Here is a 15,364-nt window from a genome sequence, read left to right as displayed (position 1 = left end):
ATCCCATCCTCTTGTCTCCAGCAGCCCGAATGTGATGGAAAATATTACTGGAAGTTTTCACATAAAGCTTTTTCTTCTTCAGTAGAGCTTCCCATTCCAGGATGAAGATTAAAGCCTGGGAACACTGCAAGGATTCAACCTGTGCTGAGGATCAAAATCCCCTTCTCTTAGGTTTCCTTTGCCTTTGGAGAGGTTATTTTCATCAGCTGGATCAGGAGAATTTTCCTTCAGGAAGGAGCTGAAGATATCCCTGCAAGCTGTGGACAGGTAGAGACATTTCAGAGATGTAGACCAAGTAAAATCTTTTCTAAATTACAAAACTTAACATTATCTGAAATATTTGGGATATTGTTTTAAAGGAGAAGAAAAGGAAAGAGTTTAAACCTTCTGATCAGTGGCCCAGATGATCACCTCAAAGCTTGTAAGAAAGAACTTAATTGTAGGCTGCCAAGAAACTTCTGACCGTGAAGCATAAGCATAGACAAGCAACTTTAATTACTCGCCTTAAGCACGGGCAGATGCTATTTGTTTGAAATTTTGGGCAACTCTTGCCCATATTCTCTGGCAGAAATTAGGTGGATCATTGTTCAAAATGCTAAAAAAAAAGTAGTAAGTTATACCTTTATTTTTGACAGCCATCTTTCCTAAAAAAAATGCAGATAATTAAGGGACTGATTCAGTGTCCCGAATTGAAGAAAAGAAAACAACTGCAAAAGAGCTCCCACTGAATTCTGTGGGGTTTTGACCAAAGAATACTGTTGGCATTCATAAAATTTACAAGAAAGGGCATTCAGGGGCATACAAGGCATTCAGCAACCTCTGCATTCTTGTCCCTTTGTCACCTTCCATTCCCTTTGTAAAAAAGGAGTAAAAATAGTTCAGCAAAGTATGTGAAAACAATATAGACTTTATCTACATGACCCATCGTAACGTATTAGGCAACTGTCTATGGTATTAGCCATTTTCTATCACATTACATTAATATCATAGAATTTTAACATTTGATTGCCCTAATAAGATATGACCTTGCAATCATTTCAAGCAATTTTCATATCAGATTAGTGAAAACAAAGGCTAACACACTCAGATGACAGCATGTAAACTACTAATAGAACATGACAAAAATTTTCATATTTTGCTTGTATGTTAATGTTTGCCTTTTCCATTTCAACATTTTCCTCCAATTTTTCATTACTGGACTTGGTGAATTAATGCTTCACTACTCACTTTTTAAACAAAGTAGGTAAATGAGGAAGAATCATGGTAGCAGTCAATTTTTTAATCAACCTTTTATCAAATAAACAGCTGTGATGAGAAACAAGGATGGCCATTGGGGAGGATTGCATGAGAAAACAAAATCAGAAATGATGTAATAGAACTACTGAACCTTATTTAGGATGTAGATCAGGAAAAATTCCTAGAGGAGACGTTTTTCTAATGATACAGTAATTGTCTCAAAGAAGTGGTGAAAAAGCCCCTTTACGTTATACAATCAACGTTAGGCTGAAAAAAAGTACGACAAGGTGCTGTCTAGGGAATAACTCTGTGCGAGGTAGTGAGAGGACCTAGTTGTTTCTATCTTCACTCTCTCAGATGCTATGATTCAAGACTGGCTTGGAAGATGAAAGACTAATGGTATTTAATGGATTGCTGAGCTCTTGTTGGATTGCTACATGGGGTTTTTTGCTTTCAGAAATTAAATAATTTAAGAAGAGAAGAAAAAGACTGTTCTATAGCTTCTGGATTTCTTTTTTTTTTTTTCCTCTAGTCATATTAATATAAAAAGAGTCAAACAAAGCTCTTTCAGAGCACACCACAGAAAAGAATCACGGATAATGCAAGTGATCGAAAGGCAACGATGCAGCATATCTACACTGGGGAAAGCAGTACAGGTGAAGATTTAGTATACCTTAACTTTTTTTTTCGTGAATATCCTGTTGCAGTTCGTCCTCCCTTGTGTTTTTAATAAGCTTCATAATACCTTTTAAGAAGTTTTCAAGAATAATTCAGGGTGTCAGGAAAGTCTAGAGTGTATTGGTGGGAAAAGAGATCATACGTGCTCAGTTACCTGGGAAACTCCATAGTCCCATTTCATAACCCTCTCAGGACCCTTTCTCACTGAGAAGGCATGTTTTCTGGAGCTAACGAAGGATCTGACATATCAGGGAGTGTATTCTGTCAATATCTAGAATAGGGAGAAGGAAAGGAGGGAATGATTAGAGAAATCCAGGCTTGTTATACTATGATACATACTAATATGTAAAAGGTCATATTTCAGGTTTTGCCTTGGGCTTGTGCCATCTTTGTGTCTCTTGCCTGTGAAAAGGGCAGACTGAAAGCAGCGGTTCCTGAATTTATTACTGCAATCAGCAGTTCATTTAGACTGAAAGGGTACTAATTGCAGCAAGCCATGAAACCCATCATTCTTTGGGTTTTTTAATGAACAAAGTCAATCATTTCTCCTCTACCATCTGTTCATCCTCAGACTTCCTTCCTTGCATTCCTAGCAGATGCCATTGAGATCTCAGCAACATCTTCAGGTCTGTCTCCTCGTCTCTGTGTCCAGTCTAGCTGTGTTTTCTTCCTTGAACTTATTCAGGGAAATGGACAATTCAATTAGTTTTATAGCGTCCCAGACTACTAAGTGTCTTCTGTGTTTTTTCCGTACAAGCCATAAATTTACTGTCATTGCTTCTGGCCCTTTTCCGTGGGAAATCCTTGATGTTCACGGCTATGCCTGTTCAGCTGAACATCATTGGGCTTCACAAGGTGCTTGCCCACACACAGCGTGTCCAAGCCATGAGCTGCAGAAGCCGCAAGGCTTCCTCCTTGCTGGATACCATCAATGGATCTAGATACTTTCCTCAGGCCAGAGGGTTTACAAGAAACTTCTAAAACAAGTTAGAAATGGGGTAAAGTAGATTAGCTGAGAAGAAAAATGCTGCTGGAAAAATAGCCATTCCTGCGGCATGCCATGCTGTTGAGGAAGGTAAGTGGCCTTCAGCAAGCTGGGCTCCCTGTGCCATGAAGAACACAAAATAGAGCCTTTACCATCCCGCTGCAGGAGCCGAACATTACACGGCCGGTTTAGCTGCCCAAAAGCTTTCTATCCACACCAGCAGGACAGCAGGCAGAGCCTGAAATTCTAGCAATTACTCTGGTGTCATGTCATGTTGGAGATTAGAAAACGTTGGAGATGATAATGCTTGGAACACGCGTCCCTGTTGGTGTGGCTCTGTCTACAGCGTGCTGCAACCCTGCCTGTTCTATTTGACGTTAGGACTTAACATCACCATATTTCATTTTTAACACCCCTTAAATGGACATAATAGCATAGTACCACACTATAGAACTGTGTTGCGAAGCTCAGTTATTGTGTGTGTTTAAAGTGCTTTGAGATCTCAAAATTAAACGTACCATCAAAGTGCAGAGTATTATCTTCATCCAGCAGTCACAGAGCACAGTCTCAGAGAGGCTTTAAATCTGTTACCAGTGCAATCCAAGATGGGTCTGTCGGCTGAAGGAAGGACATGAATGTTTAATCATTTATTTAAATATTAAACCAAAGGTCTTTAAAACTCATACTCTCAACTCCACTGATACCCTAAGTGAATTCTAGGCATGCACTAATGTAGATCTGGAGCTGTGCAGCTGAGGAAATTCATTTTTCCTAGAACGCTGGAAACCTGGGTGGTAACTTGGGAGAATCCAGTTCTCAATTTTTCACCTCTGTCCCTCTCCAGAGGAGCAGCAAATCCCCTTCTACCAAATAAAATCATCCTTAGATGTTCTGGAAACAGCATCAGCCCCTTATGGTGGCACTGCATTGTTTGTGACCACCTGGTGTGGAATACTGCTTGTTTCCCTGAGGACCTGTTGAATCTAGTGTGCTCCTATTTCTGACCATGCATCAGACTATAAACGATTTGCAGTGCTGGCCCATGTGTCAGCATTCTATAGGTATTTTGATGTGGGCTTGCCCTGGTGGGATAGATGTTCTTCAGTCACTTTGGGTTTTGGTGCTCAAAAAATTAGCAAAAAAGAGATTTTACCAGGAATCTTGGCAGAACCCTCCCGGTATTTCCCGGCGGCCATGAAGCAAACAGGCAGGAGAGGGAATTCCCCACTTCTGCAATAATCATAGTGTTGGGTTTGCACATGGCATCCCCTTGCTTGATGGCAGTGCCAGCGATACAGGCTGCTGTGTCTGTGGAACTATAAAGAGAAGGAGCAATGAAGAGGTTAAACAGAATGAAAGCGGATTTCTAATTTCTGATATGGGCCTCTTGTACTGCTACAGTGACAGATTATACAAATTATCAGCAAGATGGTAGCTGATAACACAAAAGGCTCAGAAGTGCCAGTTTTAAATTAAAAATGTACTTTCAACTACAATTCACAGCTTTTCCACAATGACAAATGCTTCTTGCCATGTGAACCCTGAGAACACTGCAGTGGTCACAGAAGATACAGTTTCTTTTATACTTCTTTAAAATCCTGGTTGTGTATTACAGAGGAATAAATAAAAATGAATTTTAGTGGAGCTTCCAAACCAAAATGTCAGTTGGTATAAAGTGGCTGTGAAATGAAGGTGTAAAAGAAAGGTATATGGAATTATTGGGCAGGATCTGGACCCTAGACAATTCTATGATTATCCTATTACTAATTGCAGTCACGTTCAAATTGCCACTACTAGTTGAATTTGCTTGGTAATTTTACACATAAAGACTTTATTTTCTACTTGCTGCTTGCCTTTAGGGCCAGCTCTGAGACTGCTGGACTTCTCCCCTGGTGCTGCAGGTGTCCTCCGGCCACCCTTTTGGGTCTTGTCTCTTCTTATTCCTATAGACTCAAGTCACAACCTCCTCTTCTGGCGGGCAATTGCCAACAGTGTTGTGGGTGTCCTCCTGGGGCATCGTCAGCCCAGCGGACATGGATATGAGTCATGTTGGCTCAATGGATCTCTGAGACAGCCTTTCTTCATGGGCAAAAAGTGGTACGACGTCATGTGGTGTTTTGCCTCTTTTTCTTGGTCCCAAACCCACTGTTTCCTTTCCTTGTACCTACTTACAAACGTGTCCAGATTCCCATCAAGCTTGCATCTCTTCCATGCAGTTTTTCCTATCAGTTGAAAAGCGTTTTATACATTGTAGTCATATAAATAATCTTTTCCAGATGAACTACTAAATACGTTTAGAAACGTACTTATTTTCAGTTGTAAGTCTACCATAAATGAAAAAAAAAATCCCCGAACATGTATTTTTTAATGTTTTTTTATCCAGACTGGCACAGTCAAATATCATTACTCAAGTGCACAGAATCACACAACTGAGTAAAACAAAGGGATTTATAGAATAATATTTGCTGTGTTCTATTTCTCTGCCCCCTGATTTCTGAGTCTTTCTGGCACACAGGTTGTTACTCAGTATTTCTTTGCAGCCATGAGGCCCCAAAGCCTACTTTTTAATGAAAACTGAGATTCTCATGCAATTTCCTGACACAGGTAGTTGGTTTTTTAAGCAAAACTGTGAAAAGTATGATAAAATTTCAAGAACTGGTAAACTGAAAAAAAGTAATCAGGAGGGAATCACCACTTCATAGAATTTTTCTGTATATTTACTTATTGCTAGTGTCACCTTTTGAGTTCTGCTTTTAAAACTGCTATCCTAGTTCATGGATAAAGTACAATTGCACAAAACACTGAAACAGCACCTTTTAGATATTGGCTATTGGGCTAATATTTTATTTGGAAAGTAAGAAATGCATTTTGTTACTACTGTGCTTGGAAATAGTCCTAAGGAGCAGACACATGTCAAAGGAGCAGGCACATTTCAAAGGAAGAAGCCTTCATTACATGATAGGACTAACATTTTTTTACCAATTAGAATTCCTTAGGGAAAGGAGCCAACAGTCTTCATTAATAGTATTAGTAGCAGTTGGAATCACACCATCTGTCTGGATGTGGTTAATACTTTTGAGGAGAAATGTCAACTGTTCAAAGCACAATTTTGAGAGGAAAAAAAGGGACAAAAAGCTGTCTCTTCATACCAGCTGTAATTTCCCCAGCATCAGGAGATTTAGACCTCTGCTTCTTAAACTGTTTTTTAGAGTGAAATTTTATTTTCCAGTGCTTTTATTTTGTGTATATTATATTACTGTACTTTATTTTACTTTACTTTGCTTTGCTTTGCTTTGTTTTGCTTTACTTTTCTTTACTTTGCCTTACCTTACTGTGTATGTTTTATGTTATGTTACGTTACGTTATGTTATGTTATGTTACGTTACATTATGATGTTATGTTATCTGCTATTCCATGAGTGTGATTAATTGTAAGCTGGATTTATTTTAACTAAGAGAAATCAGTACTTCCTATGTTTTGATGTAAATGGGTGGCTTAGCTTTCTTCCTGTCAAGCTCTTAGAGATGATGCTTGGAACTGCATCCTATGCTTCAGCAGCATAGAAAGTGTTATGATTTCAAGTGTACCTTCTGGCTCAAGTTGTCACATAACTATCACTGAATATTTGCCAGCATCTCACCCAAGGAAAGAGTGAGAATAATGAGTACATCTTGTTTATTGAAAAGGATTACACAAAGTTAAATGGAGGTTTTGAATTTCTAGGCTGCTACTCCATGACACCATGGTTCCTCCAGCATTATGTCTCAGATAAAAATTTAATTATTATCTAGGTTTCAGAGATGTGGATGGGGCAACTTGCTTGTGCTGTTTGAAGAATGTATCTTATGGAGCTTTTTTTTTATCCTAGTAAATACGTAGAGATCTCAAAGACGTATACGTATCTTTCTTTTTTTGTGTCTACTCTAGTCTGAAACTGAGATGTGCTCACTCCCCTTATCAGTGAAGTTTGAGAATTCATGAGTTCTTCATGTCTCTACTTTACTGGGGTGATCACGTATTGACTACTAAATCCTGTCTACATGGAGTAGCTATTGAATAAACTCAACAAATTAACTACAGCTCTTACTACTGTTGTTATTCTTCTGTAATTCCTTCAAAATTCCTTGGGAAATTATCAGTAAGTCAACTTTTTACCCACTTGCTGTTCTCAGCTAGGTGGGCCCTCTAATTTTAGTACTGCAACTAACATTCTTAAGCATAATCTCTTCTTGTGTTTTTCGTATTTATCTCGAGAATCTTTTTCATTTATTTTTGTTGGTTTTGTGTCCCCCCCCTCCCCACCCCCCCATATGCTGAAACTCCCATGGCGCATTTTTTTCACGTATAAAACTTTTCTGTCGTGGAAAGAGGAAAATTAGAGAGCCAGGATCTGAGCTCCAAAATAAACTAGACAGCAGGCACTAGAGGGCCAGAAGAGATTTTGAAAGAAAGAATAAATGAGGTATTAGGAGGTATTAGTAAATAGAAGGTGAACTGAAATGGCAACATGGTTTCCCGAAAAGTAGTCTTTTGGCAAACTAACTGGATATCTTTAGAAGTTCTAGTTAAACTTCTACTTAGGAGAAAAGTAATCCATAGATAGATATAGATGATATAGATATAGATGATATAGCTATAGATATATAGATAAAACCTGTCTGACTTCAGTAAAACTTCTGATATGCTGCTATAACAGAAATTCTCACTTTAACTGGCAAAATGGGCATTAGTTAAAAAAGTGCGATATGAACATAGAGCTGAAAGAAAAGGTGGACAATGTTTGTGCTGAAAGAAGTGTCAGAACAGAGGTCAATGACAATTGACTTCCTTATGGCACTAGGACTCAGTCCAGACTTCATCAATAATGACTTAATCACTAGTTACCTTGGCAACTTGGCAGAAAAAGTGGCACTGTACTAATGGAAATTAGTGAATGGTCAAAATTAGGAGCAACACTGGAAGCTTGGAGTACAACAAAAGGAGTCGTGAATCTTGATAATTGGAATAAAACAAACTAGGTACAACTTAAGGTAGAGAGTGCAGAGCCTTTAATTTAGGGACTAATAACATAATAATATTTTTTATTATCTTTTTTTTTCCCTAAAAAATCTGAAGGTGTTGGTTGTTGGATGACTTGAAGCTGTCAGTGTTGATATAGCCATTGGAAAAGCACAAGTGAGGTATTTCCACCAGGGACAGCCCACCTGCAACACTTTGTAAGGCTCCTGTTGCTCCTACATGGGAAAGATAAAATCAAAGCAGATGAGAGCCCAGAGGCTGATAAGGAAGATAAGGGAGCAAATAAGCTGTTCTTAAAGAAGGGGAAAAAGCAGCTTGGTTTATTTAACCCAGCACAGCAATAGCCAAAAAGGCATATTATTGCCTCTGATTACATGACAGAGGCAAACACCAGGGAAGGAAAAAAGCTGTTTACGGAAAAAGATGGGACTGTCGCAGAAATAGATAGTTAAAAATTCCTATGCATAAACTGAAAATCAGCTGAAGATTGTGAAGCATCTGGGGAATGAACTTTGAGAACTGTAAGAGTTATCAGGAAAGAGGCAATAATTAAAATAATCACACAATAGCATCTGATGGCAGAGAAGGGGACTTGCAGGGAAACAGACTTACTTACTAACTGACAGGACGTCTCTGTCAGTTGTCCAGTCTACGCCTATTTTCCCCCACTTATGTCCTTGTCTTCCCTTCCCTCAACTTCTACCGCTTTTGTGATTTGGTGACTTGCAGCTTCCCATGGCCCAGAAAGAGAATACAGCTTTCATGCAGACTGAATTACCCTAGGAAACACCAGCATAACCTGAGCTGTTACCTCTGATTTTCCTTTCAGAAAACTCGTCTTCAAAAACAGTTATGACAATGAAGAAAGAAATCAGGAGGTTGCTGAGTCTGTGTTGAGCAGTGTTAATAAATGATACAATTTCATTAATTATTTGTCCATTATGGGCATTTATTGGACTCAAAATTTTTTTTTTACAGCTCTGCTTAGAGGTGGATAGTCTAAATGGACAAATATTGGGTTATATTATTTTTTTTTACCTTTGAAACAGTCTACTGCACTTATAACCACACCATCCAGAAGAAATCTTCTCCATTCAGGTACAAAACGCTCTGGGAAGTAGTGGCAACTCCTACTCTGCAGCAGACAGAAAAAATCAGGGATGATTTTAAATCACCATTGTAATTTTGTACCTCAGCCCCTCTCACTCAAAAACTGATTGTGTTTCCCCATAAAAGAATATTAGTGTGTTGCTGATATTCTCGCTGTGATCTGGAGCTCAGCTGGCCGATGCTGATACAGCTCTCTCCCAGTCTCAGCGCCTCTTGGTTCTCGAGCATATTCTTCAGATTGTCCTTCCCTTTCTGCATCTCCAGGATAGTTGATTTGCTTTTTGCTTGGAATGTTATTGCTTTTCTTGGGTCTGGTTCTGTGCTGTCTTGTTTCATTTTTCAGCGGTACAAAGGCAGAGATGCCAGCTTAGCTGTGCTGGGGGAAGGGACTGGGAAGTATGTCATGGCATTTTAATCCCTGATGGATATTTCTTTAAGAGCTGACACAAGGGCTCAGGTAAATTCAGAGATCATGTAAATAAGCCACTTTAAGAAATAAACAGGGAAGAGTGATGCTGTACAAATGGGACAAAGTACCTCGATGTCCACAGGGCGTCCTGTCTGGGTGAGATGAATTGACTATTCTTTCATTTCCGTTGTTTTCTCACGAAACACAAAATTAAAAAGCAAACAAACAAACAAAACTTTTAAAAAATAAACAGTTCCATAGAAGAAATAGGCATGAAATTTTTTTTTTAAAATTGGTTTAGGTTTGCAAGAAAGTAAAAACTTGAACATTTCCATCACTGTTTTTCATCGTGACCAGCTGTGTTTTGATTTCTTGGTTTTGAATATTCCTGTACCGATCAGAAAGATCATCTGAGGTATTTTACTCATCAGTAAAGCCTACTTGGACTATTTACACAAAAAATTTCTATTGGAAAATGCTGATTTTCAGAGATGAAGGTCTGCAAATGCACCTGTTCTGATGAAATTTTTGATCTTCATGCCACTGTTCCCACAGAAAACAGCCTGGATTTAGTCTGGTGCAACCCCGGTGCATAGTTAAGGAATACCAGACTTTATTAGTGTTCACAGCTCTTTGCTATATTATCATTTTGGATCCTTGAGTCTTACTAAGGCAGAGGTTTTATGAGGTACATGACTTCTTTATGAAGGACCTTAAAGTTCTGCCTTATAGTCCAGGAGTCCTGGACCACTTGTCTGTAGTTCGTGAAAGTGACACGGGAAAACTCTCGTAAGGCATTTTTGGGGACCAGCTAGAGTCAGGCAGTGCGTTGGTCCTCAGACATCAGGTCAGTCTGCAGGCAGCGCTGCCCTAGAGCTGTGGGTCCAATAAAACCTTGCAGCTATCTGGTAGAGAGACAAGAGTCTCCAAAATCAGGGAAAATACTGGCTTAGAAACATTGCCCACTGTAATTTATGAAAAGAAACTTTGGAATTTCTTTTTTCTGTCAAGGCAGACCTTTTAAAAATGTTGATTTTTTTAAAATTTTTTTTTGGGTGACACAATCTCTGTAAAATCAGCTCCCTCAAGTTATCAAGGTCTTATCCAGCTTGATAGCAGAGGCTCCCCAACCACAGCAACCTGGTACAAACTCACTTGCTGATTTGCTAGCTTTCTCTGCACGTTACCATGGCGCACAAAATTGACAGTCTCAAATCGCAGCACCTTTTAATTTGTCGTGGCAAAAAACATAGTGACGTGCAGTATTTTAGCATCAGATCCCATTCAGCAAAATCAGGTGAGAGGAAGAAAGAAAGTTAATGAAGACGCTGCATTAAGAACAGAGCAAAGCGGAGAGCGTGCGTGGATGTTTCTTTCTCGTGGGACTGAGGGAGCCTGTGGCAGTGCAATAAGCAGGGGTTTTCCATCAGTTCACAGATGTGCGGCGAAGAAACTAATTTCCTTTGTAGTTTATTAAGGCTCAGGCTGTGGAAGACTGGGAGTGCGGAAGATTTCCTCTGCAGTATTTGTGCATAAGCTCAGACTTCTAGCGGCTGCCTCACGAATGGCACACTGGCTTCATGCTGTTGGCTGCACCAGCCTAATAGACATATCAGGACGTACGTCTACACATTAGGCATGCGTAAATTGACAGTAGCCGCAAGTGTTTCTTATCATGAGGCTCTGTGAAGTGAATTTTTATAGGCTGGCTTTGTAATTTTTAACTGACTGTTGTGAATTCTAACAACAGTAGTACATTTACATATAATTTAGAATACTTAACTTCATAGGCTGTTTTCAGTCCTTTAATATTAGGTTGGTTTTGCTTAAACTAATGTAATTTAGCAGTCTATGTTCTTGTGCGTACTACATATTGTTTATCAGTGGTTATATCTAATTCTAGCCTCCCATTGATTTTATGCAAACGTAATTTCGTTAAGCTACTCTGAGGCCAGGATCAGGCTCTTCCTGTCTTTGCTAAGCAAGTTTTTGAGCGAGAATTCATTTAAGCCTGTCAGACAGAGCACTTGTGACAAGGAACTTCTGAACTTACAGCCTGTCTGCAAACGCCCTGGAAATGGTTGTGCGGGACGAAATGCAGGTCTGATTCATCTTCATGCTAATACACTAATTAGAAGCCTTTTCAGGCCAGGGAGCTTTAGCTCAGGCCTCAGAGCTGAGATGACTTCAATAGAGAAGGTGGGTGTAAGCGACCTTGTGCTGCAAGGTGGATTAACTCTGCCACATCATCTGTTTTAATTCTTCTTGATCAAACTGATCTAGTTGAAGATGTCCCTGCGTACTGCAGGGGGGCTGGACAAGATGATCTTTAAAGGTCCCTTCCAACACAACATATTCTGTGATTCTATGATTCTGTGATTCTATGATTCTTTGATTCTGTGACTCTGTGATTCTGTGATTCTCTGATTCTATAATTCTCTGATTCTATGATTCTGTGATTCTGTGATTCTGTGATTCTATGATTCTGTGATTCTATGATTCTGTGATCCTTGTTGCAGCTTTTTGATGCCGGGGAGCATGGGGCTCTTTTGAGACCCAGGCAGGATATTGTGTGCCTGCTCCCGATGTGGCTCCCATCACTGCTTCCCTCTGCAATACCGCTTTGTAAGTACAAAACAGCTGTTTCCCGGGATGTTTTCCATGTGAATTGGGGAGGCTTCTGGCTTCTGGCCCCATTAGCTCTGCCCTCCCATGGGGCAAGCCTGGCAGGGAGCTCTGGCCGAGCCCGGCCAGCCTGGGTGCCCCTGGGCTCCGATCATGAGGAAGCGACAAGGGGTGAGTTCCTCGTGTGCAGTCAGGCAGCTCCGAGCCTCTGGCGCTGGCTGCGTCTGAGGGAAGGCTGGGGAATGGGCAGGTGTGGGTGAAGGTGGAGGCTGCTGAGTGTTTGCGTTTTATTCATGGATCTACTGGATGGAGAACAGCCCTGAGGAGAAGGACTTGGGGGTGTTGTTGGATGAGAAGCTCAACACGACCTGAAAACGTGTGCTGGCAGCCCAGAAACCCCCCGCCTGGGCTGCATCCCCAGCAGCATGACCAGCAAGGCAAGAGGGGGGGATTCTGCCCCTCTGCTCCGCTCTGGAGAGAGCCCCCCGCAGTGCTGCCTCCAGCTCTGGGGCACCAACAGCAGGAGGACACGGAGCTGCTGGAGTGGGGACAGAGGAGGCCACGGAGATGCTGGAAGGGCTGGAGCCCCTCTGCTGTGAGGACAGGCTGAGAGAGCTGGGGGGGTTCAGCCTGGAGAAGAGAAGGCTCCGGGGAGACCTTAGAGCCCCTTCCAGTCCCTAAAGGGGCTCCAGGAAAGCTGGGGAGGGACTCTGGGTCAGGGAGGGGAGCCATAGGATTAGGGGGAATGGCTTAAAACTGAAAGAGGGAGGATTTAGGTGAGATATTGTGAAGAAATTCTTTGCTGTGAGGGTGGTGAGCCCCTGGCCCAGGTTGCCCAGAGAAGCTGTGGCTGCCCCATTCCTGGAGGGGTTCAAGGCCAGGTTGGACGGGGCTTGGAGCAACCTGGTCTGGTGGGAGGTGTCCCTGCCCAGGGCAGGGGGGTTGGAACTAGATCATCTTTGAGGTCCCTTCCAAGTCAAACCAGTCTATGAGTCTACATTTCTATGATATGGAGACCTGAAGCTAGTGAAGAACCATAAGCATCTTCGTGTGTTGGAACTGGGTGATCTTTAAGGTCCCTTCCAACCTGAACCATTCTGTGATTCTGTGTTTTTGCCTTGTCTATAGGTATCTACATGCAGGGCTGCACCTATGCACATTCAGCTTTGTGTCTCACATATTTAAGTACGCTCGATCCGTTTCTGAGTGTTTTAGGGTTAACTCAACGTTCAGGCTCTGTGTGCAATGCAGAGGAGGGAGAGCGCTGTGATCCAGCATTCCCTAACTGCCTCCTGGAGGATGCAGGGTCCCTGACTCACAGGCGATAAAGCCTGAAGAAGTTACGGTGCCCTGAAGCATCATGAATGAACTGTGGAGATAAAATGTATTCCACGCTGTCATTTTCCATATTAGTATGTAACCTTTCTGCCAGACATCATTAGCAGTACTCAGTCAGTGCTGTCTAGAGGCTTCCTTTAAAATAAATACAATAATTGTACTGAGCCGCCAGCTAATGTCACATCCACCCCCAGGTTTAAGGAACTTAACCTACATTTACAGGTGTTCTTCCCTAATTTGCAATCACTCAGGGATCTTTAGAAACAGAAGAGCAAGAATACTGTTTTGTGGGAACAAATAATCCACAAATGCTGCAAATGTAGTTTATTTTCATAATCATGAGACTGATCATATCAAAATAGTTACACAAATAAAGCAAGGCCAAATAATACATGATGGCATGGTCAGCTCCACGTCACAGTTGCTAATCAGATAGTTGGGCTTTGAAAGTCTTGCAATTAAATGCATGCTATTTAGGCTTTGACCAGGACTCAAATCCCTACATCCCACCTTGTGTAAATTAAACATGTCATGCAAATGAAGCGTCCTCACGGGGGTGGGGGAGACATCTGCAGACTGTGGTCCATCTCATCTCCAGTTAGGCGTCCAAACAGCACTTAGAAATTGTTGTTCTCCCTTGTTGTAAGTGTGACCTTGAATGACCAGCACAAACTGAATATCTGATTTTAAGACGATAGAGGCTGGGGAGTGGCTAGGACTGGTTCACAGAATCACAGAATGTGTTGGGTTGGAAGGGACCTCTAAAGGCCATCTAGTCCAACCCCCCTGCAGTCAGCAGGGACATCTTCAACTAGATCAGGTTGCTCAGAGCCCCATCCAGCCTGGTCTTGGATGTCTCCAGGGATGGGGCCTCCATCACCTCTCTGGGCAACCTGTCCCTGTGTCTCACCACCCTCAGAGTAAACAACTTCTTCCTAATGTCTAATCTAAACCTGCCCTGCTCTAGTTTAAAACCATTGCTCCTCATCCTGTTGCTACATGCCCTTGCCAACAGCCTCTCCCCAGCTTTCCTGTAGGCCCCTTTCAGGTACTGGAAGGCTGCTATAATGTCTCCTCGGAGCCTTCTCTTCTCCAGGCTGAACAACCCCAGCTCTCTCAGCCTGTCTTCATAGGAGAGGTGCTCAAGCCCTCTCACCATCTTCGTGGCTCTGCTAGAGTCTAGAGTCACACAGCCACGAAGGCTGGAGAGGACCTCTGGATGTTACCTGCTCCTACTCCCACGCAAGGCTGGGCCAGCTTAGGTCTGCCCTGAGTTGGTTTTTGAAATGTCTCTGCATCTTGAGTATTGTCTCCTGTTGTATTGAGTATTGCCTCAGCCTGTTTGAGGAGAGACATCACAGATGCTGACTTTCCTCCCCACCTCTAACAGCTAAACATTGAATTATTTATTTTCAGTTAGCAGGTAAGATTCCTTAAATGCAACACTCTAATATCAAACTGGGTAAACCTTGTGATAAGATAGCAAGATCCGACACTGAGTGACTTCCCCAGGTGATCTGTGGTTGCTCCAGTGCAGCAGCCATCACTTGACTCTGCAGAAGGTGAAGTGTCTTTGTGGGTTCTGCGAGCCTGAGCTGGAACATGGCTCCTTCTTGTCCTGGCATAACCCTGAGCCCATGGGCAAAGCACGCCAGCCCTGGCCTGAGCTTGTCTGTTGGAAGGCAGCAGGGAGCTGGAGCGGCTGCGCAGCTCGCAGTGTGGGAACGGCATGGGACGGAGGTAGTGCTGCCAAAGAGCTCACTCACAGGACCCTGGGTGCCTTTTTGCCTGCCAAAGTCTGCATCAGAACCTGTTGTGAGATGCCTTCCTGGGTCTGGGCTGGCTGGGTTGATCTGCTCGAGGTTTAAGCACGGCGAGCTCCCATCTGCCTGCAAAAAGGCATCTCAGGCACTCGCTGTGTGTCCTGTCCCCAGCCACCTCCTCCTTGGTCATTGTTTGTGACT

Source organism: Larus michahellis, chromosome Z (genome assembly GCF_964199755.1).
Source record: "Larus michahellis chromosome Z, bLarMic1.1, whole genome shotgun sequence".
In the NCBI taxonomy this organism is placed as follows: Eukaryota; Metazoa; Chordata; class Aves; order Charadriiformes; family Laridae; genus Larus; species Larus michahellis.
The sequence above is the reverse complement of the archived record's forward strand: the minus strand, read 5'-3'. Positions refer to the sequence as shown.